The sequence below is a fragment of the Molothrus aeneus genome, chromosome 4 (assembly GCF_037042795.1).
Source record: "Molothrus aeneus isolate 106 chromosome 4, BPBGC_Maene_1.0, whole genome shotgun sequence".
NCBI lineage: Eukaryota > Metazoa > Chordata > Aves > Passeriformes > Icteridae > Molothrus > Molothrus aeneus.
In genome coordinates, this window is record NC_089649.1 from 60,045,379 (window position 1) to 60,051,378 (window position 6,000).

Here is a 6,000-nt window from a genome sequence, read left to right on the forward strand (position 1 = left end):
AGCTATTTTCTCTCAATTTGGTCTAGATCAAGAGGTGGCCTCAAAAAAGCACATGATGTTACTATCAAATGGTGGCTAGCTTGGGGGGAAAAGGTGAAAGCACGAGCTTCAGAATTGGTCATTAGCAGCTCTCCCACAACAAACTGACATTTTAATTAATTCCTTTCTTGAGATGACTTTATGGACTGTGTATCTCAAGAGATGTTTTGCCTCAAAATCATTAGAATACAGACTTATTGAGAAATAGTGGTGCTGTTTGTACTGAGTGTATGCTAAGGTCACTTGTCTTGATTGTCATGTGGGAAAAAAAGATTCATGAAAAAAGTGCAGGTTTAGGTGAACTATGGTGTCACTGGAAAAGGGCTATATTGCCCTACTTCTGTAGAAATTATGAAAAGGAGAAGAAAATAGCAGGCAGGAAGAAAAAGGTGCTGCAGCAATGAGGTCAATGACTATTAGATTTATAGACTTACCTAAGTTAAACTAAATATAGGACTACATTCTTTTCTAATAAACACAACAAAGAAAGCAAAAAGTACATAAAACAGAACAAATTTTAAAATGTTTGTTAAAAAAAATAAACTGCCAATCGAATCAAGCTTTTCAATATTTTTGAAGTGCCCATATAGATATTTCACTTGCAGGAGGCAACAATGTTTCTTTAAATCATTGAGAGTAATTGGATATATCTGGCTGTAGACTGTTTTTCTGCAGAGTAACACAGGAAATGTAAATTGCCATTCTTTAGTTAATAGTCCTATAAAGTAAGCAAAGCCTTTTTCTGATTGACTTTTGTAGGTAAATATCAGAATGGAAGTTAATTTTTCACCTAAATAAACTGGCAGCAAATTGCTTAAATATTTATACACCTGGTAGTAAGATGTACCTCAAGTCTTCTTTCAAAAAGTATGCAATGCAATGTGTTATACCATTTACAGTGCTGTTTGCAAAAATTATGTTCTATTGTTGTTCTGCCTGATTGGCTGTAAAAATCATGAACAGGATTTAAACAACATCTGAATGTTTGTGGCAACATTACCTCAAATATCCAGATGATGTACAACAAAAACCTTTACAGCTTAACTTGCAAAATCAGTCACATAAAGCTGATTTTTTTTTTTTCTGCTAAGTGTAATTTAGAACATTCTTGCATGAATGTTGTCAGGCAAAATTCCAAAACAAAATTTAAAAACCTACAAGTACCTCAACATCATCCTTCAAAACTGTTTGAGTATGAAATAAGATTGTGATTCTGGAAAGAGAACAATAGAATTTCCCCTAAGGACTCCTATGGTGATATTTTTGGAAACAAACAGCTTCTCTTCAGATCTTGTAAATTATACCCCTTAAATAACATAATTCTAATCTTTATCATTACTGAAATTTGCCCCTGACTCCCAGTGCCTTTTAAATCACTGATACTTGAAGGAATGTAACTGAAGTTAAAGACTTCAGATGAGCTACTTGCTAGAGGTATAACAGAAACTCCACTTGAATGCTAAAACTTGTATTTAATGATTTATTTATTCAGAGTTCCTCAAATATTATACAGTTTTCATATAATCCCTATATTTTCAAGGACACTAAAATAGTTTTGAAGAACAAAGAGATCAGGCTAGCACGTTTTAAGCAAAACCAATATTGTCTTATTAGAATTAATATAATGGAATCCTAGAATCACAGAATGTACTGAGTTGGAAGGGATCCATCAAGACCATTGAGTCCAGCTCCTGGACCTGCACAGGACACCCCAAAAATCACACCATGGGCCTGAGAGCATTGTCCAAATGCTTCTGGAACTCAGAAAGGTTTGGTGCTGTCACCACTTCCCTGATGAGCCCGTTCCAGTGCCCAAACACCCTCTGGTGAAAAAATATTTTTCTGTTATCCAACCCTAAAGCTCTCCTGACACAACTTCAGGCCATTTCCTTGAGTCCTGTCACTGGACACAAAATTGAAGAGATCTGTACCTGCCCCTCCTCCTCCCCTCACGAGGAAGTTTTAACTGCAGTGAGGTCTCCCCTCAGTCTCCTCTTCCCCAGGCTGAACAGAACAAGTGACCTCAGCTGCTCCTCATAAAGCTTTCCTTCCTGACCCTTCTACTCTGACTATTCTTCCCTGAATGTAGCAACCTGGTCCAACATTTATTGCCCCTTTAAATCATCTTCAACTAAAACTACAGGAATAGAAAAAAATTCACAAGAAAACACCAAAAGGCATTTGCACCTGCTAGAAGCTGATCAGCAATATACATGTAATGAAATTCTATTAACACAATATAAAAGGAGTTAAAAGTTAATCCCTATGCATCTGTGAATATAAAGCAGCAAATGATGCAGAAGAATAGTTTTGTAAGAATCATTTTTACTTAACAGAGAATGGATAAAAAAATAAAATTAACAGAGAGTAGATAACAAAGGTTAAATGATGTAATGTTTTCATTTTCTGTGAAAAACACATTTCTGTGTTACCAACACAGATAACTTCTGTACAAGGTCACTCTGGACAAAACAGACACAATCTTACTAGTCTGTGATGATCTTGACTGTCCTCAGTCTGCTTTATTGAGGGGAAGAATCAGATTTATACAATTCTTTTAATGTAATGTTGGAGAAACAATTATGAACATCACTGTGACAGCTAATAGATACATGAGAATCTCTTTCTTTTGGATTTTCAAGAATGTAAATCATAGATGCTAGACCTTTATTCCGTCTCTCTTCAGTGGCATTTGCAGCTTAGCATCTCCCAGGATTTTTCTGAGTAACAATAAAACATTGGATATAACTGTTTCTTAAACATATGTACAGAGTCACAGCTATATAATTGCATCTGGGAAACAAGAACTGAAACATGAATTCTGGAACATACACAGAACTGTGTGAAACTTTTGTTTTCTCATGAGCTGAACTAACCTCATTTCCAGAAGTAAAACAAAACAAAACAAAGCAAAATACCCCAACATCCCACTCAGCTCACCACACTTGAAATTTTCCCATGTCTCTTGCAATCTGACTGTCAACTTTCCATTGATTCATCCCTCATAGCCTTTCCTAATCTATTAATGCCCCCTCCCCTTTCCTAAAGTCTTTGAAGTTTCAGATCTCTGCTGAACCCAGGCATAGCCCTAGGAAGAGTGAGTACCCCATTGCAGCCTACACAGAGCCAGTTTGTATCCCAACAGCCCAGAAGCCACTCATATCTAAAATTCTTTGAAGTTATGTACCTTAGGCTGCCTTATCTGTGTCATTGTTCTACCTTCTAAGGCACTCCTTTAACAACCTTGTTGCCATTTCCCAGGATTTAACTCTTTTCATTCAGACTGGCAACCAAACAAAATTGAGCCCTGAAAGAGTAATAAATAGTCAATACTAAATTTATAACAAATTCTGAAAGTATATACTCCAAGCTTTATAGCTTGAAGAGAAGAAAATTAATTCCTTAAATGCCATTTTTTTTTTAATTCTTGTTGTTACTTAAATTGTAATGAAATCAAAAAGAGCAAATTTATTTTAAGTACAAGATGTTTCATGACTCAGCTTTACTGACACTTTAAGCCTTTACAATATTTTCTGGAAGTTGTGAAAAACCAGACCTCCTTAGGATGAAAAATGCTTTACTTCACTGAACTCATACCAGAATTTTGTCCCTTCCCTTCCCTATCCTGGTGCACAATGAGATTTATTCCACAGAAGGGCTGCCCTGCACTGCTAATAGAAAGTTGCTCTGAGTACCCATCAGAAAACACTGCACTACAGAGTGTTACTCTGGGGATGGTCCTTGCAGCTCTCCTGGAAGCAGCGTCCAGGACCTCCACCCAAGGGCATGACCATGCCTTTCACACAGCTGAGGAAGACTTGTTTTCTTGTAGAAAACAGCTGTGCTGTGTCAGGATTCCTACGAATACAAAGGGGTAGCATTCTTTTCATGCAATTTCAAATGGCTGGGTCTGTTCCTTTCTAGTTCACTGAAAGAGAAAAGCATGGAATTTTCTTCAGAAGAGAGGAAAACATTGGAAGGCTGGCTGACCTGACATTCTTTAGACATTTATTGTTATTCTATTAATCACATCCTGAAGGTGCTGCTTAGGCAGTTGAGGCAGTTTCCACCTCAAAAGCAGGCAGCCCTCACCTCCTCCCAGTAACCTGAGCACTTCATGAGGACCCTCTCTAGACTGAGTGGGTTCAGCACCATGCATTGCTTCTCCAGATGCAGAACCCATCAGAAGTTTTAAAAGCCTGATTAACTATCTGTACATCCTTTGGGGCATTTTTTCTAGTATGTCTCTTCAGACCAGTGTTCTACATTAATTCACACAAAACAGTCGCATGAAAATAGTGGGGCTTGATGTGAATCAATCAAATGATTAAACAAATATTTTCACATCTTTGTTTTATTAGTATTTTTTATTATAGGATTTCAATATGAGTTAAAAGTTACCTTGGTAAAACTAGAATTTGGAACATATATTCAACAAACTTATCAAAGTGCAAGCATCGGAGAAATTCAGGTCATGAAGTAAGTTTTGGCAGGAAAATATTCAGAAGTTTACTGCATGATTTCAATACAGCAAAATATGTTACTAAGACTCTAAAATTAATTTGCTACTTAGCCTAACCAAATTTGGTGACCAAAAAAAGCCTCAATATACATTAAGTCCAATTTCTGATTGCTGGAGGAAAAAAGAAAAAAAAAAAAAAAAACAAACCAAAAAACAGTCAGGAATTGCCTAAGATGTTATCTGGCATAATTGGTTTCAATTTAATTTTGATCCAAAATGAAAAAAACTTCACAGAATTTGTTTATATTGGCCACACTTCACAAATAAATGAGGTTAGTGAAAATCTTGTGCCTGCCAAGAAAGAACTCCCCTTTGATTATTGGCATTTCAATGCAATTACAGAATTCAGGTTTAAAAATTAGACTGACTGATAAAAAGCACATTCTTCATAAATATTTAACCTTCTTCAGTATGACAGTAATTATAGTGTGGAGCTCAGTAGCTGCATATTCCATTTAAAAGATCTGTCATGCCTTCCATTCGAAATGCTTCTTTTCAAAGGTTTGCAATGCCAAGATAAAAAGAAAACTCCCCCAAGGTGGAAACTTGGACTAAAATCTCATCTTCTTAAAATTATTATTAATGGTAGATTCTAAGGATGAGAGGCTGTTTGAAATATAGTGAGTTTTTTACTACCACTGCTTTCTTTTCCTGAGCAAAATATTTGATAACATTGGGTAGCCATTCAAATTTTACACGGTAAAAATATCTGGAAAAAAACTGCAAAATAATTTCAAAATTAAATCACTGATTTTCATGTTTTTGTATTGCAGCATCCTTTGATCCTGCCGATACCATTTCCTCATTTAAAAATACTTGAAATAAAAGATAAAGTATTTGCTGTTCAATACAATTGTTTTTTATTAAATTAAATGTTTATTTTCCATGGACTCTAGATAACCAAAGAAAACTGTTATTCATCTTTAGATAGGTATAAATACATTTTGATGAATAAAACCATATTTCCTGTTATGCAGAGCTAGGGAATATCTTTGAAGATGATTTTGATAATGCTTAACTCAAAATTGTGAGTTTTTTAACTTGGGGAAGCTAATTCAGCCATCTGAAGTCTGGCAGTCTGGGTGTGGGGTAAAGAGGGAAGAAAAAATGCTAAACCTCAGCTATATTCATTAGCTAAGTAAAGATAACAGGTCTTGTCAGGAGAGGCTGATATTTGTGGCTGTGCAGGCACCCAAACATTTGACCCAGGTTTTCACTTGCAACAGGAGTGGGATGTGTAATTCTGCTGCCAGGGCAGAGTCTTGGTTTGTTACTGAGCAGCTGCAGTCAGAGCACCTTAGGAACAACGTAGACTTCCCTCTTTCTTGCAAGGACAGAGCAGGAGCATCTCCCAGGAGCTATTTTCCCATCCTCTGCCCACATGGTGTGGATAAGAAACTAGGCTAGTTTGTGTGTAGGTGGTTACAGGGAGGAGATAA